Source organism: Mytilus galloprovincialis, chromosome 4 (genome assembly GCF_965363235.1).
Source record: "Mytilus galloprovincialis chromosome 4, xbMytGall1.hap1.1, whole genome shotgun sequence".
NCBI classification, from domain to species: domain Eukaryota; kingdom Metazoa; phylum Mollusca; class Bivalvia; order Mytilida; family Mytilidae; genus Mytilus; species Mytilus galloprovincialis.
Window position 1 is genome coordinate 88,701,608 of NC_134841.1, and position 12,732 is coordinate 88,714,339.

The 12,732-nt window shown below is 31.4% G+C and overlaps 1 long non-coding RNA gene across 1 annotated transcript; it reads right to left on the reverse strand.

Annotated features, from left to right (window-relative positions):
* Nucleotides 1–6,484: 6,484 nt before the first annotated feature.
* Nucleotides 6,485–12,429, reverse strand: LOC143070829 (uncharacterized). Its single transcript, XR_012976729.1, has 3 exons — nt 12,319–12,429; nt 8,359–8,430; nt 6,485–6,907 (listed from the first exon to the last, which is right to left on the reverse strand). It is a non-coding gene; the product is annotated as an uncharacterized LOC143070829 (long non-coding RNA).
* Nucleotides 12,430–12,732: the final 303 nt, after the last annotated feature.

Here is a 12,732-nt window from a genome sequence, read left to right on the forward strand (position 1 = left end):
GGTGTTGTTTTCCATTTTTTTCTAAAAGTACGAAAAATTCAATTTTATTCTCTTGTCTATTAATTCTATATGCAGGTAGAATCCTCCTTGATATATATCGAAAATGTTGTGCATGTTCATCAATTATACTGTTCATAAGCAGAGTTACTATAGACTTTTGATGAATAAACAAATCAATTTTCAATTTGCTTAACCATTGGAGAAAAATAATTTGTAACGGCTCATGTACAAAAAAATGACTATTGAGATATAATGAAATCCGATAAAAATATGTACAATGTATGTATTTTGTTGACATTTTTCACTCTTTCAAAATATTTATCTCCCTTTGTTTGGCTTCCATATTTTAAAAAATATACACAATTTCCTGATCGTATTCTTTCTTTGCACTGTCCAGCTTGGACGAGATATCTTGTTACAAAAATGTATTTGAATGAGCTTCCTCATTTGTACATATGTCTTCAAAAAAAGCGAATGAAAATCAGCAGCGATGTTAGTTTTCGAATGCTATTATACCTCAGTATGTTTTTTCTATATAAAAAATAATGAAATGGTTGTGCTATTTCATTCCACAGACTTTTTGAGAGTCAATAGTTTCAAAGATTATTACCCCGGTTAAAGAGATAACAACCCGACTTAAGAGCAGACAACAGCCGAAGACCACCAAAGGGTCTTCAATGCAGCGAGAAACTCCCGCACCAGAAAGCGTGCTTCAGCTGGCCGCTTAACAAAAATATATACTACTTCAGTTATAATGAATCCCGACATTTACACAAGAAACTAAAATACAAAATCATACAAGACTAACAAAGGCCAGAGGCTCCTGACGTGGGACAGGTGCAAAAATGCAGCGGGGGTTGAACATGTTTTTTGTTATCTCAACCGTCCCCTTTACCTCTAGCCAATGTAGAAAAACAAACACACAATAATACGCACAGTAAATCTCAGTTCAAAAGTTGTCCGAGTCCGATGACAGAAAAGGTAAAAAAAGAAACTAAACAAAATGACAATGATACATAAATTAACAAAAGAAACTAAACAAAATGACAATGATACATAAATTAACAAAAGAAACTAAACAAAATGACAATGATACATAAATTAACAAAAGAAACTAAACAAAATGACAATGATACATAAATTAACAAAAGAAACTAAACAAAATTACAATGATACATAACTTAACAAAAGAAACTAAACAAAATGACAATGATACATAAATTAACAAAAGAAACTAAACAAAATGACAATGATACATAAATTAACAAAGGACAACTAGCAGTTATTGACATGCCAGCTCCAGACCTCGTTTAAACTGTTTGAAAGATTATATCTTCATCATATGAATACCAAGTACAATCCCTCTTGTTATGGGTGTAGTATTAAACCATCATAAAATATATGAGAAGAACATCAGCCGTATCTAGCCACCAAATGGTAGCACATCCTGCTAAACAAGACAAACCCGTCATGTTTGACATGGCTACAACATATTTGATGACAAAAGCTTATTCGGTGACGTAATAAGCACGGTAAAAGAACGAGATAGTGGCTATGTCAATTGAAACAAATCTTTTTTTCAAAATAATGTTTACAGTTTGCACTTATTTCGTGAAGTTACTACAGTGACCAATGTGGAACCCTGTTGAATATGACAGAACTTGTCCATTCGTTTTTAATGTGTTTTGTTATTTGATTTTGCCATGTGATTATGGACTTTCCGATTAGATTTTCCTCTGAGTTCAGTATTTTTGTGATTTTACTATTTGAAATTTCAAAAATCTGTTTTAAGCAATCTATATCTAAATAATTCAAGTTTACTTTCCCTCTTCGTTTATTTCACTTTAATTCTTTAAGCTTTGATACTACCAATTTTGAACTTATTTATTTTGTTTTAAATAAAATGTTTAAAGGTTTCCTCTTCAGCCTTAGCATATTTATAGTTTCACCAATTGATGACGATAATAAGATGGAAATCAATCTTATAATCATGGAATGGTCATGATCATGAAGTAGTTTATTAAAATAACTATCATTTGGTACTTAAGATTATACATTTTTTGTTTCTATTTTCATATTGTATTTGTATCGTGGGATTCGTGTCATATGTATCCCCTTTCGTCTTTTGTTAATATTTATTTCTATCTTTTTAGAAATATGAATTTATTTGAAACATTGAAATTCAGTGACATTATGATATTCTTCTTCTTTGTTTGGTACTTTCGGGTTTCTATTAGATGACATTTTCGATGCAACGAATTCTCTAAAACCTTCAAAGAAAACATTTACAAAATTCTTGTCGTTATCAATGTAATTGCACCAGATGCGCCATTCAACAATGAATGTCTCTTTGTCCTGTAACAAGTCAGGAATATGACAGTTGCTATCAAATAGACCGTGTCTATGTATTTTGGCGTTTCATTTTGTTAAGTGTTGCTGTTGTTCCGGTTTTTTCTTTCTCTTATAGTTTCTTGTGTTTCACTCGGTTAACGTTTGTCATCCGGATTTGCTTTTGCTTAATTGAATTATGTCTATTGTACAGCGGTATTCTACTGTTGCCTTTATTCATCAGTGAAACTTGAGCGCAATAGATTTAAATATCCAAAATTTATTAAAACGCAAAAGAGACGTTAAAATAAAAAAGAAAAAGAAAGGAAAACCAAACCAGTACAAGAAATCAGAGCTATGCATACCTTATTTCTATAAGATATATCTATTTGGTAGCAAAAGACTGAAATGTCTCACTTGTCGACTCTTTTTTTTTTATTTTGAAGTTTTTAAAACTTAAATGTTTGTCGGTCATCTTTGAATGCCATTTGTATGATAAATTTTGAATTGTAACTACGTTACGAATACTTCTTTTTGCAATAAAAAAGTTGATGTGATAATTCAAACTTGTTAATTTACACAAAAATAAAAAGTGATTCCTGACGTGATATTTTACTTTTAGAAATTATATGACACTCTTTATTAATGGATTTACTCTTAATAGTTTTATTAGACTGTGGAATTTCAAACACTTGACCTTGAGCATCACTGAAAAGACATTTTTGTATAAATACGCATTTGGTGCAAACAAATTGGCACTGTAAAGTGGTGATTATCACTTGTACTTGAGTTATTTTTACCATTTGTTTAGGGACTTTTCTTGGAACAGTATTTTTTTTATTTTACTTTATGCAGTTTCAATCAAAATCACTCTTTTATTTATTACTTTTTTTATCGTGGTTATTCCACTGGATGAAACGAAATAATCATTTACGAAATCTGAATGTTATTTGAATACAGCGCGAGTCACATTATTTAGCCAATGATCTATGCTGGACAACAGTTAGGTGTTAATGGTGTCTATAATGGACGAACGTATATCTGTTATTGTATGATCATGCAATTTCCAAACTTCTGACATCAGATACGTGTAGATGTTTCAAATGTTTAAACTAGATTTACTGCAAGCAAAGCTGACAAAATGACACATCGCTTCTTGCAAAGTCCATGATTTTCGTGTGGAAACCATAAAAAAGCATTCAGATAATGTAATCAAACATGAGGCGAAAAAGAATATCATGAGAGTAAAATTCAGTTGAAGTTTTGACACAATTCTGTCGAGCGGTTCAGGAGCAGTTATAAAGTAAGGATAAGAAGAACGAAAAGACGTGCAATTCAAGCACTCTATAAACCACCGTTAAAAAAAGAAGATACTTCCCAACTATGAAGGGAACCGATGGCTTTTAACAAAACAACTACTGATGGCAAATTGTATTTTTAGTAATAAAGGCTCGACACCGGGAAAACAATTAGGAGGAAGGAGTGGTCATTTAAGTTGATTGGATGCAAGTCTTTCGGTTATGTTTTATTTTTTTCTATTATTAAAAACTGTCTATGTCTTTGTGATTAATTGTGTGTTGAGCATTGTTTTTAATATGATGAACTAAGTGTTGAATTTGATTAAATTCCGGCTGAAGTCTGTCTCTGTGATCAACGCCAAGCACGTCAGTTTGTCTTTCTAATTAATTGTTTATTGACGTTTGTCCTTGTGATAAACTTTGGATTGGCATGTGTCTTTATTACGAACTGTGTGCTGACATTTGAATTTGGGATTTATTTTTTACTGACTTTTATCTTTCTATTGAATAGTGTATAGACGTTTGTATTTGTCACAAACTTTCACTTATTTTTTTCTGTGATTCACGTAATGGTGACGATTTTCTTTTTAAGTCATGTGTTGACGTTTTTCTTTGTGATAAGATTTGCGCTTACGTCATTCATCATTAACCTTGTGCTGACGTTTGTCTGTACTATGAGTTTTGTGTTGATTATTGGTTTGTAATTTTTTAGTTCTGGCGGTTGTCTGTATGATACACTTTGTGATGCCGTTTTCTTTGTGTTTAGGTACAATGGCCCGTGTATCAATATGAGTAACTTTGTGATGATGTTTGATTTTTTTTAAATTATCTTTGTGCGATACAATAAGGAGATGTGGTATTATTCCCAATGAGACAAATATCGACCAAAGTAAAATATGTTAGCAATTATAGGTAACCATATAGCCTCTAACAGAGAGAAAACCCATACCGTATAGACGAGTATAAAACGCCCTGACATGAAAAGTAAAGGCAACAGTAAAATGCCCCATATCAAAAGTCATAAATCAATTGAGATATATGAAACCGATGAAAACATCAACTATAAGAGGAAATCAACGGTATAACAAGAAACAAAACAAATGCTAACATACATAGAAAAGAAGTATTTGATAACAACTTTCATATCAAACAATGACTTGGTACAGGAAATTTTAAAAATATGGTGGGTTGAACCTAGTAATATGGCTGGCGAAACCTCCCACTTATCTGGCAATGTTAACAAATTTCGCTATAATGAAAACACTACGTGACAGAAAAACAGCACACACACATGCAGGAACACTCATCACAGAGAAACGCACAAATAATATAATGGTCGACACAACATGCAAACCGCAGAACAACAACGAAAACATTCCATCAACGACAGACAGCACAGGACATCACAATCAGTGACGCACTTACGTAACGATTATGAAATCTTGACTTCATATAATTATTTTCACAATATCATTCAATAAATTATCATGACAAGCTATTTTTTTAAAGATTGGGACTACAGACGATAAGACATATTACATTATCCTACCGAAACCACAACAGAAAATCAAAAATAAATACCTGAATTTTGGATGTAAAAAATACCGAGACGGGTCGTAGAGCGACGCAAATTCACACTCGGTAAAACAGTAATTTTCGGGAATATGTCGTGTTCGGTACTAAGCATGATGGCTTTTGTGCTGACGTTTGTCTTTCTGGTATAACTTTTTTTTTTATCTTTGTCTTTTTTAATGTCTTTGTGCTAATGTTTGTATTTGTAATTAATTGTAATAAATTGTAAACTGACGTTTGTCTTTTTGATTACCCGTATGAAGCGAGAACTCTGGGTGAATCATGTATGCTGACACTTGAACTTTTGAAAACAATCGTTATACTATTAATCTATCAAAGATTATTTCCACGAGTCAGGAAGTCTTGATTTTGATAGGTTTTTAATTATGTTTTAAGATGCATATACTAGTATGCTGTTCAACACGCTTCAAAGGTCATGAAAAAAGTTCATAAATTCTACTATTTGTTTAAACACTACTTGACAGAGAATAGTCTTTGGCCAGTTTGTCTTGTTCATGTACTTGTTTAGTTTTAGTAAGTATTTTCATATTTTAAGACAAACGTTGTCTCTTTCTATCATAGGCGGCAATGATTATTGACAATTTATACATTTGAGATCTACCGATTAATTAAGAAATAACTTATGCAAGCTGTACTTGATTGTAGTTTTAACATGGGTAGGCATTATATTCGTGTTTTTATTTGCCCGAGCGAAAGTAAGAGCGAAAATAACACGAATGTAATGCCTACCTATTTTAAAACTACAATAAAGTATAGATTGTATCAATGATTTCGATTCTGATTAGGATAATTTAGGTAATTTCTAAATCCGATGTGTAAAAGTGTAGAGCGTTTGTGTAGGCTCTTCCGTGAACCTCCCTTTTTGTTTGTAAAGAAGCAAAAAGCTGGCACTGTGATGTTTCAAAGGGAGGAGTTTTTGAACAGTCAACATGAACGGTTGCCTTATCTATGTTAAATATGTCAATTTCGGAATGCAACACATTACAGTCATAATAAATGAATTAGTAACAACATGTGCATCATTTAAGAGTTTGGGAGTTTTTAAAGTTAATGAAATATATATTATATGCATGCCAATTTGATAAAATTCATTATTCTGAAGTAGTCAATCTACGCATTTGCAAACAAATTTGATTGGATTTAGAGCTTGGGTTTATTCACAAAGCGATAGAAGCACCTCATATTAGAAATACATCACATTAATATGAGAGCAGCTCAACAGCACAAAAACAGAAAAAGAAAAAATAACAACAAGCATCTAAAGATCAACAATGATATTTAATTATGCTAAAGTTAGACTTTTTATGCAATGAAATAACCAGAAAACATCGACCAACCACGTCCAAGCATATATTCTCCACTTCGTTGGTCTTTCTTTATGAAAACCCTGTCTCCTTTATTCAGTTTTAAGACGGCGTTGACAGTTCCTGTTGTGTAATTTGTGCCAAAGAGTTTTTCTTTTATAGCATCATTGACCCATAGCGCACAATGCAAATGTTGTCCACCTGTTGACCTTATTGTAGCCGATATCATATAAATTCCGTCCCTCGGTGGCGTAAATACTCCAGTACTAGACGAGTAATGTCCACCAACATTTGTATTCACGGAGTCAAATTTTATAATTTGATTGGCTAGTGGAGTCAAATCCTTCGACAAAATTGCAGTGAAAGCTGGAATAGACGCTGAACCTGAGAGCATAGAATAAAGCCAAAAGTTTTGTTAGTTTTATTAGTATATTATCTTATCGTATGATGCGTTCTCTGTAAAAAAAAATCAAATATATCAGGCTTAAACTGCAATGTGAATTCCTCAAAATCATTTATTTTTCTGACCACCAATTTCGAGAATTGAGAATGAATACTATTTTGTGCTTTTGACAAGCATATATAGGTTATTTGCTTTCTGTTGAAATTTAAAAAAAAATCAAAAAATCACTGAAGTTAAATCTGCATGACGATGTATAAATATTAAGAGGTGTTAAAAATGTTCTCAAGAGAAAGAAGTATACGACACAAACAAAGCAAATATTCAAATAGAGCAATGGTCGATCGAATCAAGCAACATTTATACCTTTTGTCTTTTTAAGATGTTTTTTGTTTTATATACAATATTAATCAGTTAAGCCATTTCATTTGGATTTTAACAGTCACTGTTACACAGATATCCAAGTTGTTAGGTTTAACCCGCACAATCACTTCTTTTCTTATGTGTAATGTTTATGATCATTTTGAATTACGTTCTTTAATTTGACGATCTAAGATCACAACGATTTACTTTTATTTTTATTATAAGGTTATTTCTATCGAATCATCATAGTTATATATTTTTAAAATCAGAATAATCATTTTACAAACCCAGTTGTCAGCGCTTCTGTGTTGACATGAATTATCATTGATATGTTTTTGATTATAAATTAACTGTTTACAAAACTTTAACTTTTTATATTAAAAAGGCTTTTGTACCTCAGAATAGATAACCTTGGCTGTATGGGCCAAATTTTTGGTCTTTTTCTCTTCAACTTCTTCTTTATTTGGCCATTTCAACATTATTCGGGCGTCACTGATGAGTCGTTTATGGACGACACGCGCGTCTGACGCAAATATAAAATATAATTCCTGGTATCTATGATGAGTTTATTTACAAGCACCTTATCGATGCCACTTCTGATGGAGTTTTAATTCCCCGAGGGTGTCACAAGCCCAGTAGTCAGCACGCCTGTGTTGGTATTGATTATCATTGATATGAATTTTGATGATAAATTTACTGTTTACAAAACTTTGAATTTTGAAATACTTAGGATTTTTTATTCAGGAATAGATTACCTTTGCCGTATTTGGCAAAACATTCAGGAATGTTTGGTCTTCCATGCTCTTCCTGCTTTATTTGGTCATTTTAACAATTTTTTATTCAAACGTCACTGATTAGTCTTTTGTAGACGAAACGCGCGTCTGTTGGAAATATGAAATTTCAATCTTGGTATAAATGATGAGTTTATTTTCTATACACAAGGAAATAATCCAAAGGCCATTTTTCGATATTCTTCAGATATATGCCATCTTAAAAAAAAATTCTTTATTACTTTAAATATTCTTTCTGTATTGCATAGAACAATGAAACTATTAAATTTAAGACAAATTACCTGGTCGAAAATCGTCTACACTATTCTTTATTTTGTAGATAATGTTTTTTAGATCTTCAATTATCTCTTGTTCTATTTTAAAAAGAGAAATCACAGATAAAAATGCATATGAAGAGGAAGAAAGTGTTTAAATAATTCATTCTACATGAAATAAAAATGCTGTATGAACGTGTTTGCAAATCTTATTATGGAAGAAACACACACATAAGATAGATGTTGATTTAACAAAAAGGAGAAAGTTATTCATTTATACATTCGACAAAAAATGACAATACTGTGTAAACGTGTTCGCAAATCTTATCATGACAGAAACAAACAAACAAGAAAACAAGGGGAATGTAATATTAAACAATTAAAGTATATCGATCTTGCTTAATTTCGTAGAATGAGAAGATGTGGTAGGATTACCTATAAGACAAATATCTACCAACGTTCAGATGAAGAGGATGTAAGAATATACAGCCAACCGTACGGTCTTCGACAATTATAAAAACACATACCCTATAGTCATCTATAAAAGGCCGTTTATAAATTCATAAATTCATAAATTCATAAATTGAGCAAAACTTGATAGTAGTGATATTTCTGACGTATGTTTAGTCTTTACTGTTAGATTCGTATGTTGGAACTCTTTATCAATGTAAAAGAAACGATATATAGTGATTAAGGAAATGCGAGGTATACAAGACATTAACCTTACAATTTCAACAATTAGACATACTGTAAACCAACTTATTTTCTCGGATACTTTATTTCGCGTTTAGCTCTTTCTATTCCACTTCACGTCGATTTAATATCACGATATTCTTAACTATTTTATGTAGTTCTATAAGGAAAGATCCAAGATTTACAAATTTACGACGATTATATTCGCGTTATTTTTCTACTTGCGAAAGACGCGAAAATAAATCGCTCGCGAAAATAAACCGCTGGCGAAAATTAGTTGGTTTACAGTATATTAGTTTTCATGTAGCATTCTACCACACTATTTTATAAAATTATTATTCCTATGTTAGCCATCAAGCTAATCTGGATAGTTTTCAGTATATGAAAAACATTTGCATAGCCCAACATTAAGAGACGTCATCATGACTAACAATTGATGAAAAAAAGACACGAAAAAGTAAAATAACAAAAATAACGAGTTCCAATGAATCTCCGTAAGCAGAAGGGAACTAGTACAATCCCTGTACATAAGAGATTAACTCTGTTTTAAATTGTCTTCAGTCAGCTAAGACAACAATGTGTCTTTTATCTTTTGTTAGCTCATACACTACAAACCAGTACAAGTCTGAAATAGCCTATATCTGTACTCGACTGTACTGATTTTTACCCGACCAGTCTGTATTGGTCTGAATTTTACATTACATTACTAAACCATACTCGACTGAACTGATTTGTACCCTTATCTTTGCCCTTGAAAATAGTCTGAAGTATTGCTCGACCAGTCTAATACAGTCTTAACCCATTCTCGACCTATATTCTCAGTGTAAACCATACTTGACCAAAGGTCTGAACCATACTCGACCAGTCTGAACCAATCTTGACCAAATAACCTATACTATTTTTTTTAAATGTTAACTGTTAAAATAAATATATTTATATATAACCTTATATTAGAAATATATCTATTATTATAATTCGGGTTAGAGGTAGATTCTGGGATATATGATATATAATATATGTCAAAAAGGGACAACAATGAAAGAAATTTAAAAAAAATGTTCTTCTGATTAGTGGAAAGTATAAAGTAATACCTCCTCCTGCTTGGAGCAAACTCAATAAAAAGATCACATCTGGTCATAGAGTATTAACTTCTAAATAACAATCAATCAAAATTGCAACATCCTGTTTAACTTAAATCGCAAGGCCTTTTGAATTTACTAGATAAGTTATACACGAGTTTAGAAAAAAAAATGGCTTTATATTTACCTGTAAAACACACATGTACTGAGGTATATAAACCTTGTTAAAATGCTTCTTGAATGCCAATTCTTTAATTTTTACACAAAAGTTAATTAAAACAAAATTTTCTGTAACTTTGGAACACATTTCTTTTTTCAAAAGTTAGCATGGATTGCTATGGAAGTTCAATTATCATGATAATATAGAATTCTTGGTTAATATCAAACAATTTTTTTTTAATTTATTAAGTTACTTTTTATAATATTTTATATTTATTTTGATAAAAAAAAAGTTCACTGCATTATTAACTACACTCAACTGACACCATTAGTCTATCATAGGCTTAAGTTAATGATAATGGTAAAAAAAATGTCCAGGAACCATACAATACATTTTTTGTATATCTGAGACATAAAAAAATTTGTGAAAAACAATTCAGTTTTGAGATTATTTAATCATGTTTGATTTGAATTTTAAAGTTGATATATATAGAGAATATCATATGGCTTTTTCAATATCGCATCCGTATCAACCCGAGACACCAATATAATCCCAAGAGCTCTGCTCGAGGTATTATATTGGTTGAGGGTTGATATGGTGTGTGATATTGAAAAAGCCATATCATATACACTTTATTATATACCAATGTAATCATAAACTATGTTTCAATATTATTTTACAAATATTTTATCATATTCCATCCAAAATAAAAGGCTGATTTTTCAAGTTTTAAAAAATCAAGGTGTTGCAATACTTTTTTCCATGTGTATTCATATACCTCAAGTAGATGTTTTTTATGTAACATGACGTCATACAGATTATAGGTTTGACATGACGTCATACAGATTAGGGATTTGAAAGCCTTTGCAACAGTGACTGCAATCGATGACGTGACGTCATACAGATTAAAGGTGTGATAAAGCTTTTGCAACCGTGCTGATATCGATATCATCACGGGTGGCTGATACAGCACGCTTGCCAATGATTGTATTACACATACAATTTATCTGTATTTACTACTAAGTATATAATAAATATATATATATATATGTAATACATGTACACTGTATTTCAGTGTTGATGAATGTACTGTTGAAGTTATATTATGTTTATTGAGATGTTTTGGTTTCAGTGATATTTTGAATACATTTTTAACTCAAATTGTTGTTCTAGCCTGTGAAATAGATGTTGTTGAAAAACTTTTTCGTAATTGATGAAATACAATACAAAGTATAGTTAGTTAATACTTGGTCAAGTATGGTTCAGACTAGATCGAGTATGGTTCAGACTTGATCGAGTATGGTTAGAATAAGTCGAGTATGGTTCAGACCAGATCGAGCATGGTTCAGACTAGGTCGATAGATATAGGAAGATGTGGTATGAGTGCCAATGAGACAACTCTTCATCCAAATAACAATTTATAAAAGTAAACCATTAGAGGTCAATGTGCGGCCTTGTTCAGACGCGTATGAAATAGTAAAGTACTAGTCGAGTAAAGGTCCAGTACAAGTTCAGACTACAGTCGAGTATTATTAAGTAAATTTCAGACCAATTCAGACTGGTCCAGTAAAAATCAGTACAATCGAGTACAGATATAGGCCATTTCAGACTTTTACTGGTTTGTAGTGAAAGTGAGCACCTTTCCAATCTGAATACAGACCTTTATAACTGATTTTAACAGTTTGTTCTTAAATTGTGCTAGTACATTACTGTCCAAAGTTCGGGAAATAATTCTGTGAATATTGCTTAATGTTTGTCATACATGTTATATCATAAATGAAGCTCTTGTTTTTCTTTTTTTTTAAATTTTGTGACAAAAAGTACGATACGGGGTTTGCTAATTGTTGAAGACCAGAATCGATCTCTTACATCCACATAATTTGGTCGCGGATGGGTACTTCTCAAAGGCAATCATACCACAGTATCTCCTTATTTACATTGTTTGTTTGTACTGACATTTGGAAATTAAATAACGCTTAGCACATTTTTTTTCTAATATTTGTACCTTTCTTTTTTATCATTTGACTGTTTAAGTTATAATTGATATAAACTTACTATTGCTTAGAACAAGATTTCCATTCCAAATCAAACATGCAATGAAAACACCAAAATTCATATCTGCAGTTCTATTATCTCAGCTCAGAAAACAAAACATAGACCCTTTCCTAACGACAAAACGACAATGAGGTTTAGAATTGTAGCAGCTGTTACGGAATATAATATGGTTGCATGTGTACTTATGGACATTGCGTGATGCAGAAAAGGTCAAATTACCATCCGGGTTCTGTTAAAATACCTGTCCAACGGGAGCATAGTGTAAAAATAAACCAAGACTGAAGCATTTTCTATATTGATTTGAAATTTGAATTTTCATATCAAAATGTGCATGAAATAGATTTTGATGTCTTTTAAAATTTGCATTTCTATCTTGACAAAATTATTGTAACTTATTCAGATGAAAGGTTATTT